This window comes from Paralichthys olivaceus, chromosome 8, assembly GCF_024713975.1.
Source record: "Paralichthys olivaceus isolate ysfri-2021 chromosome 8, ASM2471397v2, whole genome shotgun sequence".
Lineage (NCBI taxonomy): Eukaryota > Metazoa > Chordata > Actinopteri > Pleuronectiformes > Paralichthyidae > Paralichthys > Paralichthys olivaceus.
In genome coordinates this window covers 10,849,568-10,873,271 of record NC_091100.1, presented here as the reverse complement: position 1 = coordinate 10,873,271, position 23,704 = coordinate 10,849,568, and the positions used below count along the sequence as shown (strand labels likewise).

Below are 23,704 nucleotides of genomic sequence, written 5' to 3'. Positions count from 1 at the left end.
ATATGGTTAAATGTGTGTCAATCATTGTGACTATGTTTATAACTTTATACAAACAATGTTACACAAAGTGCTTTACAGAATCATCGAGAAAAAAAGGACTGAATTCAGAATTTTTAAAATTAAAATAATGTAAAGAGATTGACAGTGAAATAGTCAAAGATATTTAGATAAATAGAATACATAAATACAATTCTGATTAGAAGCAGGAATAAAAAGGCAGGTCTTGACATATTTGTGGGGATTGATGTGTTCATATCATGGACTTCAACAAAGACATGTCCTCTGAAATCCTCCTCTTGAGCCACATTCATGCTCCGATCACAGCGGACATTTAGGCTGAAAACATGCTGTAAATTACCTTGTTGTGAGTCGAATTTGAATGTTGGGGCTTATGGACAATTGGATGACACATTTGAAGAATCTGTCACTATTTACTTCAATTGTATTGGATTTGGCTGCAACACTGTTTAACCCTGAAACTCCAAACGTGTTTTGTGGACTCAAACACTTCACCCTCCGGCTCCATCGGCATAGTGTTGAGTAGGGAATTTTCATTCTTGGGTGAACTGTCCCTTTAAAAGGAAATAATAGTGTTCTCATATGAAGACGATTAATATTATTTGATATTTTTTCATTTACATCGCTTAAATTTAAGCCTTTTTCAAATTGCTGTTATAAATTCTACCTGCTCACATTATTGTACATTAAACTATTTATTAAAATGACTCATTTGAAACCTAATTCCATCCTCTTGACACCTGATGTTCCTGTTAATCAGCTGTTATCTCCTACAGCAAACACTACTTCTGCAATAGCCAGTTGTACAACAAGTCTTTGTGTGGTATTGACATGGTGTCTCTGTGTAACAGTATTACCACAGTGAGATGCACCACAGCTGGAGTCAGTGCCCCTCCCTGAATGAGATGTGCACAGTGGCGGGGGCGCGTCACGGGGGCGCAGCCTCTTTTTACGCCAGGAACCACGCATGCGTCCAAACGTCGAGAGCCGAGACTTGACAACCCGGGGATCCAGCGCACAGGCCCACTATATCGCAAGACTCTCCGCTACTAGCGCACCATCATCTGCACCTGCCCCGCTGTGCTGCGGTGCTCGGCGGCGCTGGAAGGGCTCATTATTTGGCAGGCAGCCGTAGGAGGAGGAGGCATCTCCGAGCAGACGCCGACAGACGGGAGCGTGTTCGGCTCAGATTCAGCACCACAGCCGCGAGGAAAGCGTCGGGATCCAGTCGATTTTGCTCGTTCCCCCCGTTCGCTGTGTCTGGAGCCGAGCAGAGGACACTTCTGTTCTGGGGAATACTCGGTGAAGAAGCGCAGCGCGGTGCACAGCCTGAGGACCCGCACGAACTGTCATCTTCCACGGTGAAAGGTGGGTGGTCAGCTGGGGGCTTGTCAACCGGGGCTGATGTGATTGTGTTGTGTTGTATTGTGTTTTTTTTTTTTTTTTTTTTTCCTCCGCTAGCAGTCTGGTAGCATGTACACCCTCTCGCTCTGGCTGACCCGCCGTGCCGCTAACATTAGCTCACAGGCGAGGTCCATTCATCGTTGTGCTTTAGCTCGTCGGCGAGGGGGTAACAAGAGTAAATACAAACCCACCCATTAAGAAAACCATTCGCGCCTCCTTGTACCACAACAGGCGTCCATTGCCTTTTTTTTTCATTAGCTTTATCGGCTGCTATTTTCCCTTCAACCCCCGTTAGCTAAAATCTCAGCGTCGCCCTCTCTGCTACCGGAGCCGCTGTCCGGGCTCTGCTATCCAGAAGCCGAGTGCTGAACGGCTGCTCCGACCCTCTGAGGCTGGAGGGTGCAGACATGCTAAGATGCTAGGCTAAGCTAACCTAGCTGTCACCGGCTACTTTTTATGCCAGTGAAATAACGGCTGCTAACCGCAGGTTAGCGAAGCCCCCCGCTCCCTTTCGTTAAAAACAACACAAAACGTTAGCATACTTTTTTTTTTTGCGTAATTACAGCGCTCCTAAATGTCTCTGATAATTTCACCTCTTTGTTTAATTACACACAGTTTAAAAAAATCAAATCAAATCAAATTAGCAGTCACATTTAGTTTATGGCACGTTTTCGTAATTTCTTTAATTCTTCTAATTCAAATCAAACGAAGTAGCGGAGGACACATCGCTGCCCTGCAGGTGTAACGTCGCTGTACAGTGAAGTCTCTCTGTTATCAGTGAGAACCATCAATTGAACCAACATTCAAAGTTTTTTATTTAACAGCAAATCATGTGCAGGGAAGTTCAGCTCATGCACCAATGCCTGTTTTCCAGTGATCAATAACTTGTATGTGCCCACTGCTCCGATATGGTTTAATAAGTTCCATTCGTTAGCAATTGGAAAACTTCAAATGATCTCTCTCTCTCTCTCTCTGTGTGTGTGTGTGTGTGTGTGTGTTGCTGGTGGTGGTCCTGCTGCATCCAGTCCATGTGCATTCAGCAGTGCTTGTATTATAGCAGCAGGAGTCAGTCCAAAGCTTTTGTGACCCCCCCCCCCCAGCCCCCTCTTGACCCAGTGTGAGTTACTGTGCCCCACTCTCAGTCTTCCCTGTAACTGGAGATATGGAATCCCAGAGGCCTCCAGGGGTCACATAGTAGCCAGATTTAGAATCTGAACTCTGGATTGGCAAGCAGGCATGCTCAGTTGCATGGGCCGTTTTTTCTCCATATGTTTACTCTGGAAGAGCGGACAGTCTGTAAAGGACGAGTCAGTTCTGATCAGTGATACTGTATTTTTTAAGTCCCTATTGTTAGCAATGATTAGTGGTACGATGGACTACAATGTCATTGTAAGCAGATTTTAGGTGAATGTTAATATACAGTAGAGACAGTTTTTGTCAGCATTACATTACATAACATTTCATTTAGCTGGTGATTTGATCCAAAGCAACTTACAAGAAGTCCATCAACCATGAGGGTACAAAACCAGAACAGCAAGAATCAAATAAGTACAATTTGCTTAAAAAGTTATTATATGTTTTTCTTAAAACTAAGTATTAAAAAAAGAGATTCTTCCAACTGTATTTAATGATATTGTCATCCATCAAGTTTATACAGTTTGCTTGACTAATGGGTGTCCGCAGGAAGAATTACAATTAAACACTTACCACCCCATATAATGTGTACCTGAATGCTAATATACTGCCTATAAATTACAAGCTACATAAAATAAAGTGTTCAGTGGAATAATATTGTCTTAGTGTTTAGTGTAATCCTCAATATATGGGTGCATTAACTTTGCCTATATATCATATAAAGTAATATATTGATTTAGTCCATGTATTGGGAAAAAGTGACTAATGTTGGTGACATTTTCCGAGAGTATAATGTGATATCTCTAAATTGCTTCTGACCAAAAGTCTAATACATTATATTTACAATGAAACAGCCAATCCTCACATTTGAGAAGGTGGGGCCAGTTATATCACTTATCCTTGCAAAATGATATAATGGACTAACTCATTATCAAAATTGTTGTTTATTATCTGTCCCTCTCCGTCACTTACAACACATTTTTATCATTTCCCATCCTATTATGTGGCATAAAACGGCATGACGTGGAAGAACAAACTAAATATGAGGAAGACAAGACAAAAAAAGTGATTTCAGACTTCTAAGCAGGGACAGACTATTAACTGCCCTTCGGGAAATAACGGCATATGTGTATCTCTGTCCGACCATCTGCTTAAGACCATCTTTTTACACAAGGCTCATTTGTTTTACCTTTGGGATAATCTCTCTTTCATTTTATAGTAAACTACTTCCCACATTCAGGATAATGCTGTCGACCAATGCAATTCATGATTTAGTAATTGACAAGATGTTTTATCATTACTTTTACTGAACCCCTGGACAGACTTGACAAACTAATTTGGTTTGAATTTTAGAAGTACAACACTGAGGAAGAACCAAATTACAGGAGTTGACACCCCTGTAATAACTGGAATGTTTTGGCTTAGTTAGTGTGTGCCATTTGCAATAAAGAAAAAAACTGTTTCTGTTACTGTGGATAAGGAAAAGCCATAATTTATGGGTGAGACTGTTCAATCAATGGTAGCCAGGAGTGCATTGTGTTCCCCGTCTCCTGGGAGAGGAAGGGATATTGGATGAACACCACGGAACCCCCCCTGTTTGTTGTACTGAAGCAGAGCTTGGAGGTAGCCATGGCATCCCCCGCTAACTGGAACAGGATTGCCTCTCCTCTCAAGCCGTCTGCTCCAGCTCTTGCACAAATGTTTGATATTGTTGATGAGATGAGGCAATAGATAGTTGTCAATAGTTGTGGTATTACTGTTTACCACATCTATTTTAACTCCCCTAATCCCAGGGGTTTGTGTTCCCCTAATGCTGCAGTGAGGAGCTATGCTGACCCGACAACAAACACTCACCAGGTTTTTAGCTTAACAGTTATTTCACATAGTATATGATTGGTCTCCGTGTGAGGACAGATGATTACTCTTCAATGTCAAATGTATGGAAGAGTTGTTACAGTTATTCTGCTTTCAGACATGAACTGAACTCACTTTCTCCTCAAATTATCCAGATGGGGGTGTATTTTAGAGAGCAAATGTCTGAGTCAGTTGCTCAGGACATTTTGCTGAACTTTTCCCAGTAGCCCCGTAGTAAAATGTCTGAAGAATGTAAGAGTGAGCCCATGTGAGAATACACATGCCAGCGAGTTTGTGTGTTGATGTTTCTAACATGCAAGGCATACAAAACTAAATAAAAAATGAATTTCAGACTGCAAAGATCTCCATACAGAAGCACCATAAACATAGAGTATGTCGACAAAGACGTCAGCTTAGAAAGACTTCTAAAACAAGATTCTAGAGCTTTTGGTAATAAGATGCAACAGTGAAATTTACGTGTCATTTCCGGTCTCCTGTATGTTATACCCAGGTGCCACCCCTCAACTGAAACCCCAGACAATTTCGTGTTGTTGTGAACATGTCTGACTCTTACTGCTTTGTTTAAAAAAGAAGGGCTAATGTCTAGATCTAATTGTTTGAACCTTTTCTGGCATTCATGTCTGAAAATGGCTTAAGAGTGAAATATATACAGTATGATAGTGATTGTTTTAAGATGTAACGTCCCCTTTTCTTGTCATTTTCAAACACCTGTTACTTGAGCTTATAATATGTGACATGGGCTTATGTTTGATTAATCAGCTGTTTCCTGAACTGAATATGTGACATAATCCCTCAGTGGACCATGTAGACAATAAAAAAAGAAAAGTAAACTTCCTTAATTCAATTGGGACTGTACAGTAAATGATCCAGCAATGCTGAAAAGTATAGTGTCAGCAGCAGTTTGGTGCAGAAAGAAAGAATGAGGTTATTCGCTTTAGTCCCCTTTCATGTCTTTTCATGCTCTCAGACCACACCCACTCCCCACAGTGCTCTGCAAAAAGGGCTGTTGCAGTCAAAATTTATATTGTTACAGCCAAGCTTTATTCTCAATAGGACAATCATTAAATAAATCAATCCGTCCATCCATTACTTGTAAGTCTGCAAGTGGGTGTGGTTGAATTTCACCAAGAAACTGCTCACAAAGCAAAACAAAACATCAGATGTGAGGCTGATGTTCTGTGTGTTTCTTATGAAGCTGATGAGATTTAAATAAATGAAAAGTGCAAAAGTATGTGCTCCCCATTGCGGCTTTACTTGTGGGGAAATATTTAATCAAAATTTAATTTCTCATGCGGCTCGGATCTTGTATTCAGGTTGCAGCTACATTTTTAATGGCATCTCAGAATCGTCCGAATCCTATCCTCTTGGCCAACAAACTATCTCACCAGTGTTGGAGGTGAGGTTGACTTGATTATGTTAGGTCCAGGTCTTGTGTCACTCCTCTTATGGCAAACAGATCTATCATACACATTTTATTGTTTTCATGCAGCTTGTTTGCTTGTGCATTTGTGTATGGTAAGTTTGTTGTATAAATTGACCTTTGGCGGTGTAACTGTCATGAGTTACAGCATTGACTTGTCAGACTTACAGTGCAGGCAAGTTTCACCACAGTGGTCAGTTTCATGTGGTGGTGAAACTGCTTGAAATAAAATTATCTCTCGGAGGCCAGCTGCTGAAACTCTTAATTTGCATTCTGATATAAAGCTTTTATATTTTTCAAGCTGTTTGAAATTTAAATTATGTGTATTCATGTTGGTAAAAAAATTGTGCTACAGAAAAACTGAAATAAACTAGAATGGCTCTCTGCAAAGTGCATACCTCTAAGGCTTAACAGTCTCCTTAAATTCAATCAAGCTGCACCAAATTGCTGACACTCAAGGATATTAGTCTCCTTTTCTTCAAGATTCATGTATTACCTGGGGAATCTGAGAAAATGGCAAAACATCTCACAATGTGTAAGAAAGTGATAAAGAACTCTCTGATCCACCCTTTTGTCCGGATTCACACCAACATTTAATGAGTTCTTTCTTGGCCTATTTCCCATCCTTTTATTGCGTGTTGTGGAATTCTTATCTGTATTTTTTGCCGAATCCTGCCAACAATCAACTTGGTTTACTCTTATTTTTATATACTTGATGGATATAGTTATTTCTTATGTGAAGTGAACATACAGTAAGATCATGTGAACGTCAAGCCCTGTGAACATGCAGTTAATCTGCACGCTGCTTTGAGCCTTGGTCCCCATTTGATCAAGTGTTTAAAATCATTAAACTAGCCAGGCACAGAAACCAGGCAGCTCTCTATACAAATTTAAAGTTGTTCTGTGATTACAACTTCATTTAAGGGGTGGAATTACCTGTGTGTTTTAATCGTATCAGTGAGCAGAGCAGAAGGAGTTTTTATGTTCTGATAGTTGAGAGAATAAAATTATAATTCTTCTATTCTGAGTGTATAAAGTGACACCAAAGCATTTTTCCAGCTGATGTGGATTAGATCCTCACCTTTATAGCCTCATTCTAATCATCTATATTCTTCATGCAGACTCAGCCTGAACTCTGAACATCAAAGACACTCTTTTTAAAGTAGAAGCTGTATGTCCAAGTCACTTTGAAACTCACAGCCATGGTAAGAAATTGATTCATTTCGGGTAGTGTTAGTCATCCACAATGGCTTGATTTTACCATTGGAAGCTGCCATAATGATGACTACTTTATATATAACACATGTACAGGTGGCCCACTGGTGCCTAGTTCAAATCCTTTTCCGTGTGGAGTTTGCAAATTCTCTGTCAGTGTGAGTTTTATTCCACACACTGGCATCTACCACAGTCCACAGACCTGTAGATTGGGGTAAGGTTAGTTTGAGATTGGTGGTCTCTGTATGTTGTCCCTATGATACCCTCTCAGTGGGGATTGGCTCCAGTGCAAGACCCTTAAAGGAGAAGTATAATAGATGATGGATGGAAGGATGAAACACAAATATACCCATAATGCTAAAATAATAATGTTGTTGTATTAGATAATTAGGATATGTAGTAATTACTCAGCAACTGATCCTACTCCCTGTTTTCCCTTGTCAAATCTATACTCTTCTTGGGTGAGTGTGAAATATTCCTTTCTTTAACTCAGTGTACTGAAAAACATAATTCATTTCTACCTGTTAATTAATACAATTATGAGGAGAGGATTTGTGGGTTCAGTAATTCTTGGACTGAAACTAGTCTCGCTTCCATACCGACAGGAATTTGATAATCTTTTTAGATGTAGCTTGTTGGCATTGGCACACTAACAAGGCAGTTTGGTAAACTGGGGGTAGTTTGTCTGCAAACATTCTGGCCCTTCCTCACTTGCACAGTGTTTTTTTTTTCTTTGCTGTGAGAGGCCATATTCCTGGTACTAGAAAGTTCTCACACACTCCTTCATTGTGCCACCTTGTTGTTGTTTGATTCCATAAAAAATATCTAGCTAGAGGCCATGTAATTCTATTATCCTCTCAGTTGGTCTGACCTCCCGGTTCCTCACTTTTCTCTCTTTCACACTCTCTTCTCTACACCCCCACCACAGACAACATCTGGGAGCAGTGCTGGCTGCGAGTATTGTCCCAGCTCCTCCCCCATCACATTGTGAATGCTCGGTCTTGGTGCATTAACTTTTCTATTGTTGGGCGGCTGCTTTTCTTCTCTTGCCTCACAAAAAATCTATATGCTGACCAGGGGCGATTCTGGGATTTGACACCCAGGGTTTAGCCTAGGAGCTTGGAAGGAATGGAAAGCTGGGGGACGTATAATTAATTTTCTTTTTCAGAAGTTAAACACATACATTTCATAAGTCAAGATAAGAAAGATCTATTCTATAAATAAACCAAAAACTGGGGTGTTACAGACTTAGAATGTGCCAGCTGCTTACTGATATTCTCAGAAATTGACAGTGCAATGAGTGCATGCATTTTTCAGTGTTCTTTCTCACTTTCCCAAAAATTACCCTCAAAGTTTGCTTCCTGTTATATTATTCTTTCACACATATACAGTCCCTCACTGTTACCCATCGTTAACTCAGTATTTTAATCCATTCAAAGAGCAACAGGACAGTGAATTCCACTGGGAGTTAATTTTTTAACAGATATTACCATAAAGATAATATGTATGTGATGGACATTAAATAATGTGTTACAAATGTTAAGAAGACACAAGGTATATTTGGTTTATAACTGGTATTACAAATTCATGCAGTTTTATTTCCCGTCATTATTATGTGACTTTGAATTTATGTGTTTAATGCTATTTCCTCAGTGGGATGAGTGTTATGTCAACCACCAAGAAGGTTTTGTTTCAACTGCCCGTTGTTGGAAGAATGGATTCTTTAAGCACCCTCCTAGTTTTGTTTTGATGAATCAGTAGCAACTGACCTCTGCTGCTGTCCTTTTCAGTTGACATGCAAGCCCTGGGAGATGTTGCCAGGAGCTAATGTTTTGTAGGTTTATTGAGGTTTGGGTGAATAGTAGATGGACTGTATTTATATATTCCCTTTCTAACCTTATTGACCACAAACCATGACCAAGCACTTCCCCCACACAGCTGTCAGGGGCAATTTGGGGGTACAGTGTCTTGCCCAAGGACACAGGCTTTAGGCAACTTCTGGTTACTGGATGATCTGCTGTATGTCCTGAGGCAAGGCCGAGTTGTATAGCTGCTTCAAGCTTATTCATGCAAGCACAATTTTCTGTTAACTTATTTTCTGCCTCCATCCTCAGTCTTCTCACCTACAAAGCTCTGAATGGTGTAATTGTTTTAAATCAACTTGAGAAAGGTTGACCTGAATAGCGGAAAAAATCATGGTGATTATCGAGTAGAAGATTTCAAGCATGCAAGATAGCTTTGACATTATTCATAACTATATACCAGCGTCAGACACCAACCCCATGCTGTGGGATCATAAACCTTTATTCAACCCGTGTAGGACCCATTTCTATTAGACCTCTGTTATGGGTTAATCTCACGACACTAACTGATGACTGCACTGATATGGGTTAATCCCATGGCAGTACATAGTATAGTCATGGTTCTTTAAACTGTTGTAAAGAACTTGCGGCTGTCATTGATAACAGAGGAGAGAGAGCTGAGTGGTGTTCCCTTTGTTCATTCACATTTGGAGTGTTAATATTAATATATATTCAAATTTCTGTAAGATTAAGAGGAGCAGACTTAATGGTTAAGAGGGTTGAGTCACTACCAATATCTACACTCTTCTAGGTATATCATTCAAGTACAACATATACAAATCCCATAGGTCTCACCAAAACCTGTGCTCCCTCATCCAACTCAAAGCTGAACATGTCGGCAGTGTTGATTCGCAGGGTTACAAAGCCAGGTCTGACCACACTCATTATCCCATTCATACTGATGGGAAATGCATTATCATCCTGTCAAAACACTTGTGTCCAACGGCTATTAGAAACCTCTTTTACTTAACAAAGTGCAGACGATGGCTGCAGCTGCCAAAGGTCAGAATGGAAAGTTTTTTAAATTCAGCTTGTATCAATAGGGTTTGCCAAACAAGCGTTAAATTGGTCCTTGAAAGTACTGCTCTGAATGATGAGAAAAGCAAAGACCTCACCCGCAATGCGGGAGATTTAGCGATAGATTAATGAATAAAACTTAGTTAGTCTGGTTTGTTTTCAAAGTATGGCTAGTGTATGTGTTGTAGATGAGTGTGTCAGATGACAAAAATGTAGTTTTCCAGTGATTGTAGTTTCCCTTTGGAGTTTTCTTTTGAACAAACGAAATGTATAGATCTCAAATAGTGGAGTCAATTTTAAAGATCCAACTCTGATCAATAGTTTGTATGTGTGCATGCAAAATGCAAACAAAAATATAATTATTTGTCAATTTTCTCCACCCTGCTCCGAGAACAACTGACAGAATTCCTGCGAGGTTGTGGATCTTGCCATGTGCTAGTAATTAACATGACAGTTTGAACCTGATCATTTTGGCAAAGAAATGTGATTACACTGGAAAGCAGCCACCTCCTATTCTTTGGCCATTTTATATTGACACAGTCGATAGAATGACATAATTATGTCAACTACAGGGTAGTTGTGGTCAGAGATAGATTTGGCAGTAATAGCCCGGCAAAGGACTGATTGATATTTGCTCAAACTATAGCCATTCATTTAAGAGTTTGTCATTGGGAGTAGTTGGGAGGTAGGCGAGTGTTCATCCTGTGCTGTGACTGCAACATCCAGCCACTGAAATCCACCACATCATCTCCTGCTTTGAGATACTCTTCTCTAACTTTCAGACCTTGTGTCTGGGCCTAAGTTTGTATTTTCTGCAGACTATTGGAGTCACAATAATATCTACTTAAATACATTGTAAATACATACAAAACATTGCACAGGTACTACTATATCAGTTGGAAACATCAACCAAAACGCTGCTCATACAATGTATGATATGATTTTCTCATTGTGGTTCCATTGCAAAGTACTGCTCGTGCAGTGAATGGCAGAAATTCTCATGTTGTAACAGAGGAACCAGCCAAACCAGTCTGCCAAATTAGTTAGTCAAATCAAGTTAAGGGAAAAGAGGCAGAGGCATCTTTCTAATCTGGCATGTTCTTTTGGTTGTGGATTATAATTCCATAGTACATCTCTTGACTAGCATTATATTGATTGCTAGAATGGCACATTTGCTTGAAAGCTGGCCATGTCATGCATCCCAAGCATGAAACTGAGATATCATTATAATGATTGTGTCAGCGCTAAGCATCAAACACGTCCATAGTTAAGTTTTAATGCAATGCATAAGTGCAAGACCTGCTAAAAGATCGAATATGTCTGCTAAAGTATGGAATGCTTTTGGGTAACTGTACAGAAGAGATGTAGTTCCTCACAAACCACCTGGAATACATAAAGAATTCATGACTTCCTTTTTTTAGCATGCACAGAGAGAAGATAACCTGTTAGCAAGTACCAAGCTCAAGACAAGGCTGGAATATGTCAGTGCTACCATAATGGAATATGTTGAAGCCCCCTCACAGTATACCCAAATATTTATTCATCTATTTTGTACATTCACTAATAACCATTTTATCACTGGTGTAATTAATCCTTAACACAAATGAAAAACTTGAAAATATGAAATCACTTGTCGCACATAAATATGAGATTTGAATGTCTCATTATGTATGACTCTGGCTGCTTTCCTTGTGTGTATGTATGTATGTATCTGTGAAATAATGCACTCTGTAATGAAACTTCTGTGCTAAGATGAATTCTGGGCTGTATACAGGATATTTAGAGGAGAAAGAAGGACAGATACGATTGGGTTTTGAAAATATGTTGTAAAACACCAGATCGGACAGATACTGGCTTGCAGGTACCTTATGTCAAACTTGTTTTTAAGTGACCCAATATCAGATTTTTATGGACACCTTCCATCCAAGCAGGGGGCTGGTGTTTTCAGAAGAGGTGTAGCTGTTTTGAGAGAGATAATTCATTGTTGCAGTGAATGTGTTATGCTTTTAAAGACGGCTTTTGAATCAGGAAGAACCTGCCTGCTTTAAGAATTTCACAGGTTTGTGCTCCACTTTGATCAGCCTATTTTGGCCGCTCTGTGAACATGGCTCTGGAGAGCAGCGATATGACAGGTTGAGCCTTGACTTCTGCTTTTAGAGACTCCCCCACTGCTCTACACAAGTTAGTATGCGCTTAACTTGCTCTGAATCTAGGTCAGTGCAGTGTTGGCATATAAACTTTCCATAATGACAAATGACAGGGATTTTAGCCCCAAAGTTAGTGTTGTATGGTGAACAAGCTGTTTTGCCAATTTTATGCAGCACAGGCAGAGTTGACATTTTAGAATATTTTTTATCTGTGACAGTTATCCCTGTGTGTGCAAATCTGCAGGGCTGAAGATATTCTGAGAAAAAAGGTGATGTCTATATTAAAGCCCGTTAAATATACAATGTTAAAAGCATTTTACCCACATTGTGTTGAGACAAAGACTCAGCTGAACTTCACTGGGAGCCCATCTCTCCTGACATCTTGCTTTGAATTTTGACTCATGTCTGTCTATGAAGCAATCTTGCAGTAAATTAAAATGTTTGATCAGTTTGCATGTCAGAAGTAAAATATTAATACACTCTCAGTCCCAAGGACTGTCTTTGTTCAGAGTTTTTGTCACTCTTGTCAGAAATATTCCACAGTGAGGCAGCTTTCCTTTGCATCTCACAGTTTTATAATACAGTAAACATCAAAACAGCTTTTTAAAAAATCTTATAAACAGCAAGTCATATGTCACGGCTGTAACCTTGTGATTGTTACTTGATGCTCTTATGTATTTGTTGTGTAAATTTTGCGCTGTTGCTCAATGTAAATAAACATTGGGGATTGAAAAATACTAAACCCAGCTGGTTGTAGCACTTGGTTTGACCTTATTTTTTGCTGCTCCCCGAATGCTTATCGTGTATTAACCTCGTTTGTTAATACATTCATGTAGTGACATTAATCCCAGCCAACATGGACTCAAAGGGAGAGCAGTCTTGATTTAGACTTTTGGATTCTGCCCTTTAAGACCATCAGATGAGGTTGTGAAATAAGAGTTTGTGACCCCACCCCAAAGCAGTACATTGAAATCATGAATATGCAGTGGATGTACTCGATTACTAAATACATGACTAAATCCGAATGACTTTGCTAAATATGCGTTTTATTTGTCTCTGCTGCTAATAGCATATATGTGAGATGCAGATGTTAAGGGTTGATCTACATTTTTATCTAGATCTCCACCACAATACACATATCTACTGTACACAGTCACATTGATGGGCTAAGCCCATGATTTATGGCAGACACCTAAATCATATCCAAAATATTTGGGCTGCAGTAAAACAAACTGCATCACATAAATGTTATGGTTCTGAAATGACCATTTACATTTCTTTTGTTTTAGTGTCATTTATATTGAAGGTGTAGTTAAATTTTGCAGGGTCACTCAGTCGGTAGGTGAATGCGTCACTTACTGTAAGTTGTTTGGCTGCGTTACAGACAGCCTTCAAGATTTATGACAGCCAAATAATGTCAACTAGGCCACGTCTATAAAAATTTGGCAAGCGACTATGAGAAAATGTTGGCATATCTTAAAAACAAATGAAAAAAGCCCTTTTCAGTAAAATCCAAATACACACAGACTTTGTTGAGTGGATTCTTTTTTTACAAGTGGAGTTCAGTCTCAACACCACTAAAAATGGCAACTGGCGGAAATTAGTTTGGTAGGAAATTCATTGCTTGATATATCCAACATGGTAGATGTATTAGGTGAATTGTAAATACTAAAAATCCACCCATCTATTCATTCATTTTTACCTGCTTATTCTTTTCAATGCTGTTGGTGGGCTGGAGCCTGTCCCACCGTCTAGTGACCTGGACATGTCACCAGTCTGTCAGGGTTAAGATGCACTGGCGACAGCCACATGGACACATACACAGTGTGGGGGGGATTGAGAGATTTGTCTTTACTGCATCTGCTCACTGTGGGAGGAAACAAAAGTTCAGGTGGCTCTCATTATCATGTAAATTGGTAAAAGCTTTATGAGTAAGTTATGGTCTGTCTGGTTAGAATGACCAATCTGCTGATCTTTGAAGCTGTGTAGAGTGTGTGGCTTCCTGTTAGAGACTGAGCGATGGTGCAGCAGCAGATGGAGCAGTGGCAGAGGCCAGGATGAATGATGCTGCTCCACTCAAGGAGCACTTGGTAGGATGCAGTAGTGTGTTTTCAGCTACTAGATGGAGGGAAGACAGGATTTTGATATGCTGACATTGCTATGAAGGTAAAAATGAAAAGTATTTCAAAGTGTGACCATAAAGGGACAAACTATACAACTTAGAGGATAAACTGTAGTCACACTGTATTCAGTTTACCAGCGTGTAGGGTTGTGTGCATCACTGGAGCACATTGATGTCGATGTAGAAAAATACAAACATAAGGGTTTATTATTTTTCTTAGTTTAACAAAAGTAGACATCAAATGAACATTAGAACACTGTCAGAAAATGTGGGGCATTTGGTAGGTTCAGGAATTAACAAAGGATAGGGGTGTGACAATCAGTCGTTCTATTTTTTTTAGTACGTCATAATGGATGACGACCGTTGCTGCATATGGGACACCTAATTACTTTTTCACAAAGTGTTTCTTTAATTCTGTGACGTTGACCAATAGGAGCACAGCTGACAGCGCTACGTTGTCCTTCCTTTCTGGTGACGTCATAAAAGACAGTAAACAGTGATTGATCTGGGAGAGTGTAGTCATATCGCTAGACCATGACACGGTAAGAATTGATGGATATAATCACCTAATCGGACACAATGACAATCTTAACAAACAAAAGCAACTTGTAGTCGCACATCCAGTATTAGTGTAAAATATTTATTTAAAGACAAACCTCTATTCTCCCATTGCAAAATCTATCACAGCTAAGCATATGGGACTCTATACATAATGATAGAAAAATCTAGAACTCATCAATGATGCTTAATCTAATATATATGCAGAGCAGTAGTCCCTTTAACGACAAGACCAAAACAGGCATCACATGTGCAGATGCAGCAGGGGGGTTCTGTTTGTGTTTGTGGAGCCAACTGTGTTGAATAGTCATTGCCATCTGCTTTCTTTGGTATTGCCAGTACCTCGCTGTACTGGGTGGCTCTGTACGAGAGGCACTCAATCAATACAGACTCACAAACCACGGCTCTGAGTCAGCAGAATATCTGTCTTAACTGTCACTGCTGTGTTTGCCGGCTTTGTTGAGACTCACCGATCATCCTGCCACAGCTTTTTTGCAGTTAGTCATCTTATAAACAATCAATGTAACAACACAGGGCCTCGAGATTTATTTTTACTTCATTAATACAATCATACATCAATTATTTTTGGAAAACTAACAAATGGCAAGAAAAACAACAAGGTAAGCAACCAAGTATACATTTACATTAAGTCCACACGCAGCAAATAATACTATTTAGACTTTACCTTTAAACTCAGAATTGGCAAAAGTTGAACTCTATTTTAAAGCTAGTAGTCAGATGGTAATTTAGCAGAAAGGGCACATCTGGTAGCTCTCGACTCTGAATGTCAAAATCTTTGAACGTGGCTGTTTAATCATGGCATAAGCAGAAATAGCCTCAGTTGAAAATTAAAAGAGCATAGAATGCTTCAATATGGTAATGAATGATTATGAGTTTTATACTTCTTACTGTGTATTTTTTTCTCAATATTCATGACAGAAGACTAAAATTCAGGTTCTGGATCACAGGTTCTTCACAGTAATGGTCCCTGAGGTCTTGAAAAAAGCCATTCTTTGTACTTTCCTTGGTTGATTTTGGATTTGTACTTAGCAGGGAGTTCACACAAGGGTTCAGCTCATGCCAAGGTAACTCTGGTACCACTCAACCATAGCCAGGAGGGACTCAAATTTGTTTAGCTGTGGTGTAAAAGCCCACATTTCCTCAGGTAGTCTGAACATGATTTCCTTCTTTGCCATAGTGCTCACTCTGGGATGCTGATAGTCCAAGATGTTCCTCAGCTATGTTAGGTGTGTCAGTTGATGTGAAATTGATAAAAGAAAAAAATCCACTAAATTATAATCAAATTAACAAACTACATTACCTGAGAAGATTTAATCCACGGGTCATTGGAATGTTGCTGGTGTTCACTGTCATCTGAAAGGACATCTTAATGAACTGTCAGAGGCCGTGTCTGCACGTGTCTGAGCCTGTTGTTATCAATTCAGTTTAATTTGGAGTGGTGGCCTTTTAAATTAGATCTATTGTTGAGTTTGTGAAAGTTGATTATGAATTAATTATCATGTAATATCCCTTTACTACAGACAGGGCCCACCAGCAATAGTAGTCATATAAAATATATTGATAATTAATAATCATTTTCAGTTAGATTTAAAAAAGAAAATCTAAATTCTCCTCTACCCTGTTCTCAAATGTGTGTGTTTTTTATTTTTCCCTATACATTTGAAGGTGCTATATTTAATGTTTTTACACCTTTTTTTTTTTTTTACATTTTGCAGACAAATGACCAATTGATTAATTGACAAAACTAAGGCCCATGCATTGTTCTTTTTTATTTTAGCTGGCTAGCTAGTTTTTTGCAGTCTAAACATTAGCTATTTTGCACCTCCTACAGTTGAAATACAAAGGCCATATTGAAGAAAAATAAAACATCACAAGAATGAACTCTTAATTTCGGCAAAGTTTCATTTTAAAGGGGGAGAATCGGACAGGAATGCGGATGTAATGACACATTTCATATTTTACATCTAACCATTGTTTGTCGTGGTGTATATTATCCCAGATTCCCCCCTGATAACTTGAAGCTCTGTCTAAGCCGTGAGTGTTGTGAACAACAGCGAGGTTATAACTTTGCAGGAGTACAAACATTTGTCAGACCCTGCCCCTCCAACACACACATATTCTAAACACGCACCTCGACTGAGGTAATTACTTTACATCCGTTAGCAGTTTTCCCTCTGCCATGTCATCAGCATTATTTCTGAAAATAGCTGACATAAGGAGGAACCAAGGGTAATAATATTGTTTAATGGTCAATAAAAAACATACACGTATCAAAAGGAACGAACATTCATTGATAAATGGGCTGACTTATTGGCACTGGTGGCATGTGGCAAGCTCGCTACAGATGCCTTTCTTACCTCTGCTTCATTGTTGTGTGTCCTAACTGTGACTGTAACAAAACATGCAGTTCAGTCAGCAGTGACAGGATGTTACATGTTTGTTCTGCTGCTCTCAGCCTCTGTGTATAAATACTTTATTTTTCCTGCCAGCATTCCCACTCTCTATGAATATTTAGCTCAAATTAGACGAGGAAATACATTCAACATAATCAAGGGTAATGAGAGAAACAAGTATCATGTGATAGTTATGTCAGTTCATATGTTACCCTGCTCCTTACATACTCTGCACAGTTGTGCCAAATTCAACAGCAGTACTACGTTGGAGGAGGCATAAAAAGTGATGCAGCTTTGAATTAGCTAATGCAGGAAAAGGCACGTGAAGCAGGTTTTTATAAGGTTTTATGATTTGTCAGCACTGAGTGCAGTGTTTCGGACAGTTTTTTTTCTTCTTTTTTTCATTTATCAAGTAAAGTGCATCTCGAACACGATCGGTTTTCAGTCTGTTTGTATGGTAATCCAACCATCATTGTAAAAAACTAAAAGTAAACACTTCGTACTCGTCAGTCCATTGAGGTGCTACGTCACAGACTCACATATTCACAACCACAGCCTCCAATGTAACTAAAGCACAGTAAATGGCCTGTGGGGGAAAAACGGAGCACCTTGAGTAAACCCACTTGTAAAAGGGAGGATACGGACATTCTACATGAGCCTGCAGTGCTAACGACTGAGCAGCTGTGCCGCCCATCTGTGTGGTAATTCCTTCAGAAAGTGTTTCTAAGCAAGATCTCACATGAGCAACAACATCATGGCTGTGATCAATATGTTTTCATGTGCATAGTTTAGTTGCTCTGCCAAAGAAGTAGTATGAAAATGGAAACTCTTTTCTACACAGGGTTTTATACTGGTTCATACTGTCATAGTTCACTGGAAACCATTTGGTACACCATCTCGCCTCCTAATCCTGTTAGATTATATCCATAGAGTATGTACTATGGCATACCTATATTCTTTGACTCGCAGTATGGAATGTTATCACATTATGTTTAAAAGGTCATTGATTCCATTATATTTTTTTTCAACCTTTTCCTCTCACCAATACATAAGGAGTAGCACAAAGCACATTAGGATTTTATATGGCGATTTGGCAGAAATTATTATTGAACAGAGACGACTAAAATATAACACAAAGTGAGAGAGCTAATTAACAATAAAGCTAGGATTTGGTGATCATTTCTTGCCAAACCCAGCAGGCAGAGTCTCTGCAGGCTAATGATGAGCTGAGCTGTGAGACACACATCATTGAACTGTAAAATATTAGGTTCTAGTTGTAGTTTAGTTATCTAATATGATGCTGTCATGGTAACTTACAAAGTAAACATTGAGTCTCAACTGAATGAACTTGTTGTTAGATTCAGACTGGAAACCTTAAAGGCATAGTTCACCTAAAAACACAGTTTACCCTTGAAACTCCTAAAGTGTTTTATGGGTTCAAACACTTCATAGTGGTGAGTAGATAATGAGTGAATTTAGATTTTTGGGTGAAATATTCCTTTAAGTTTGTTGGAAGCTGTGTGCACCACTTCAAACATGTTACATCCTTACATTGGTGTCAGAAGATGTTAGCACTGTTTGGGGACTCGTCTGTGGTATAATTTGCTAAGAAGCTACGTGTCAGACATTTCAACCACATCCATTTGACAAATTTAGCCCCTCTTTTAGCTACAAGATCCTTGTTTTGTCTAAAGTGTTTCTGTGTCATGTTCACTCTCCTGCATGTTTGTTTGTGTTACCTTCTTGCAACCCTTCCTGCATCGATGACGTGTTGAAGAAATCGCAACATCACCCAAATACTTTAAAGAGGGTAATTTGTGACACAACAAAATAATTAATAGTGCATTTAGGGAACAATCAACATTTTCTATGTTACATAATAACATATTGTCTAATTGCATGAAACTCAACCTGCCCTGGACTAGTTTCAGTATAATCTCTTCCAGAATCACACTTCCCAAATCAAGCTAGGAGAGCAAACCTAAAATAGTTTAGTGAGTTTATACTGTGACTAATGCTTGAGTCACATAGTAAAACTTACAGCAATCTAACAACTGAAATGAAAAAAAATTACACTATTCAACTTAACAAATTAAACAGAAATAGATGGCAAACAAGACAACCAAAAAGTATAGTAGTCCTGCTGTACACAATTTTCTAGTTGTTATCCTATGCAAAAATTGTAAATTGCCTCTGAAGGTCCTTTAAACGACTTTTCAGAATTTACCTTATAGTTGGATTTTGTTTATCTCATATAATAAATAAATCTATTTCCTGCTCTCCCTCTGTCTCTTTTTGCTCTTTTCTGTCAGTTGCAGCCATACTCACACACAATTGAACACAGCAGATGGCAGACCATCTCATGAATTACAACCACTGAAATGTGACTCATGCTTCACCAACATCATGTTTGTTGAACCAAACAGATCTGAGAGGGACAGATTTTATCCCTCCTCTGCAAAAGGCTTAATCTTTTGTGGCGATTCTTTGAAATGAGTATAATGCACAGAGATTTTGTTGAAGAAAGTGGAGCCAGATTCACAAGTTTTTTCTTGTTTTTGTGATGTTTGTGAATTATGTTTTCACAATAGACAAAAAAATAGTTGTAGATTCCAGGGTTACAGTTTTTTTGGCGGGGTTTATTCTTTGGGTTATTTTTAACCAGGATTACAAAAAACTTGAGAATCAATTTACATCACAGTTGCACATTTGGTGGAAGGATGGGGTTTTTTTGCCTGCAGGGGAAAACCCATTAAATTCTAGTGTGGATGCAGATTAAGGAGGGGGGTATTTATGTATCTACCATGTGAACTACATAATCATAGTATAGTTTGGCTTTGGTGGAGGTATGCACTGTACATTGTGCCATCCTAGTGTTTGCTGTTTTCCAGTGCTGTCTGATAAAAACCGGAGGCTAACTCGTCACCGAACAGCATGCATGTTGGTCATCAAATTATCTGATCACATTCTGGTTTTATTAGATTCTCTGGACAGCACTGATGCGATTTAAGAAGTGTAATGAAGTTGGTTTGCCTGTGTTTGACTGTGTACTTGAGGCTGAATGAAGGGAGAGTCATATAGTCTGTTCTGTAAACCATAAGAAATAGTTATATGATTTCTGAGACATATGACCGTCCAAAATATATGACAGCATGAGCATTGTAATTAAATAGGAAATACATTTTTTAGAGATACGGTATCAGTGATACATGGTAGAGAGACCTTTTCATTAATTTCACAAATACATCCCCTGAATGCATTCAGTACTGTCACATTTGTTGCTAAATGGTGCAGCTAAATGTGCTGAATTTCAACTGTCTCTTTGACAGATGACAGTCTCAGCTGCTGTTGTTCTAACTTAGTGAGATATTCTCACATAGAAAAATTTTCCTTTAGATTCTTGCAGGCTATGGAAATTGCATTTACTTTCATTTATATTTATATATATTGTATAATATATATATAGTATGGCTACATTCAGGGTTGTCCATTAGTGCATGAGTTCCATCTGGGTGAAAACAGTATCAAACTTTGGTGACATTTAATGCAACATTTGTGCACTTGGAAGTAACATTTCATTTCATGTGAAAATTAAGAGGAGTTATCTCCATTGGTAAACAAACTGCCACTTTATTTTTAGGTTGGTATTCATTCAGTGTTCATTGTTTAGTAGTTATAGGAGACAAATAATTAATGGACTTGTCCTACCTCTGAAACAAAAATAATTCCCTTTTTGATGCTCTTGGTCGTCAGGAGGGAAAGAGTCTTTCCAGATGTCCAATGACTGAAACCCTATATCAGGTCTGTAATGAATGTACTTTGTCAACCATAATATCATGGATTCATGAATTTTCACAAACCCACAGACTGATTTGCTAATTGGTTAAATTATGCCACTTATCTCCATCATAGGTTAATTTACATCTGTTGACGGATATGAAAAACAATTCAATGTAAGCTTGCTGCATGGCAGATAAGAAGCTGGTGCCAACAAAGAAATGACAATGATTCTGCTATGCACAGTCAGATTTACAATAATATTCAAGCACCTCAATCCAATTCAATTGTATTTTATTTGTACATTGCCAAATCACAACATACATTATGTGACACCTCAAAAGTAAACATATACGTGTTTTGCTCAGGCTGTGATCCCAGTCTTCTGTGTCTCACAAGGTCCTGAAACATTAACTGCCATTGCTGACCGATGAATTGGAGCAGTCAAAAAATATGACAAAAGCAGCTTACGATGATAAGAGACTGACTGAGGCGTGGTGCTGTTCAAAGCTGTGGACAATGTGATTTAAGACACTGATGCACACAAGATTTGTGATATTGTCTGCAGGCATATTGAATGCAACATTTTAATCGTCATAGGTTGGTTTGACTCTTGATATTCTCAACTGTACATTTCAAAATTGTGTTGAAAAATTGCAGTTCATATCATGGGTGTTGATTTTGTGTCACATTTGTGGAAAGACCGTCCACCCTTATTTTACTGTATGTATATATATATGACAATGCACTTTATATATATACACTTTATATATACTGTTTGTAGCAAAATAAAAGATGCAGGGGTGAAGCACATGGTCATGGCAGTTATATTGATCAAAAATAAACTACATCATGAGTCACCAGAACATTCACTTTCACTGGCAGTGATATAATAGTGTTGTGAACTGTGATTTGCATGCTGTGCTTGCAGTCTGCTGTCTTTCAGTTGAGCCTCTATTGTAATGATGGGAGCGTTTATATTTCAATGAGACTGTCATGTCTATTTTGCCTTTCTATACAAGTTGCATTCAGATTCTAAACTGTTTTGCTAGGTCATCATGAAATAGCATAATTTCGAGCATGATGTATTTTATTATCTGAGATTATTTTCATCTCCAGATGAAACCATATCAACAGATTTGTTTGTCCATCAAATGTCATAAAGAAAAAGATAATCTTGATGATTAAATAAATATAAATGACAAATGCTTTTTGATAAATTCATTATTTTATTAATCAAGTAATAAAAAATAACCTTTCGATGAATCGATAAAAAAAGAATAGATAGGTGCAGCCCTGCTAATGACTCATGTTCAAGTTCTGATTCAGTGTTCCTGCCCAATTTTGAGGAAACTAGAATGTCTGAGTTGTGGTTTCATCAATAGTTCCAGGTTGCCAGTTTTCCTACTGTTCATCCATCTTACCCCACTGTGTGTAGTATTAGGGGCCTCTGGCCCAGATCTGTCATTCTAATTCACATTCTTTATTCCCTTCTGCCTCATTGACATTGGCAGTAGACCAGGCCAGTCCCAGCTGGCCCATTCTGAAATTGCTTACTGTAGAAACACATCCGCTCAGTAACAACACACTGCTACCCCCATGCCAGCTGTTCTGTTCTCACGTTCACCTAATATAACCCCATTTAAAAACTGTAATAGAATAATCCAAATTACAGAGCAGATTGTCTCAAGAATTGTACAGATCACCTCCATCTTAAGTGTATGTGAATTTTACTTGTGACCTCTGGTTTGGCTGTTTTCTACAGTACAGAGACGAGGCTCCTGGGAGGGTGGTCAAATTAGTTGATTGAGTTGAACTCATAGTTGAACTTAATCTTCAACTTTTCTGAAATGCTTGTGTCTGCCTCCATTATTCGCAGTGCAAGGCTACAGTTCATTGCAATGTTTGTATGTATATTATGCAACATAATCAGAATGCTGCTCAGGTTTTCTGTGAAGCAATATGGGCAGATCAAGAACAAAAATCCAGCTACACAAATCAAGAAAAACAATATAATTCTCCCTCACGTTTGTGGAGTTCTACACTCGTTTTTTCACAGTACAATCAGGCAGTAGCAAGAAGAAAAGATTAACAAATATGCTCACAGATGAAGGAAACAGTATTTCCTTCATATTTTGTGATCAGACCGTCCACTATACCAAATAACGTTCAGCTTTTCAGTCATCCCACATTCACATTGTTTAAGTTAAACAATTATGGTGTATCAAAGAACACAGACATCAAATGCAGCACAGTCTTGAAACATCCTTAGTATTATTAAAATAAGAGTTAAAGTAAATAGACTTGAACTAAATTGTTAATATCCTCCCATAACCACTGCAGTATTAGGCTGCTAAGCAAATGTTTTGTTTGGTTGAACATTGGTAAACTGTTCACTTTGGCCACTAGTCAGCTGATAGAGTTACTGCACAATAGATTCTTCTCTCACTCTCATTCTTCTCATATAATTATTTTCAGACTGTTCAGATTTTTGTAGCCTTCACGCTTTTTGAGCTCATCACCTGTGACAGAAGTAATTCTTGGCTATTTGACAGATTTTCTCCCTAATTTATTTCTGCAGTCAACATGTCAGGAGACAACACTAAGAAGTCTCATGCGTGATGAATTTGTTACTGTGGCAGCAGACCATGTGACACTTGCCTTCAGAAACTTGTGCACTGAAGGAAAAACTATTAAGGCTGATTAACTCTGAAAGACTCACCATAAATGGACTTAAAAAC

General features: G+C 38.6%; 1 protein-coding gene across 4 annotated transcripts in view; it reads left to right on the top strand.

Moving 5' to 3' along the window:
• The first annotated feature begins 962 nt into the window (after window positions 1-962).
• Window positions 963-23,704, top strand: part of ctnna2 (catenin (cadherin-associated protein), alpha 2) — a 267,738-nt gene continuing 244,996 nt past the window's right edge. The window contains exon 1 of one of the 4 annotated variants that reach the window (XM_069530271.1): window positions 963-1,386. The gene's annotated coding sequence lies outside the window, so the exon portion shown is untranslated. Of the gene's footprint in view, window positions 1,387-20,966; window positions 20,988-23,704 lie in introns of those variants that run through there. The other 3 variants (XM_069530272.1, XM_020100468.2, XM_069530270.1) reach the window with 3 other exon arrangements.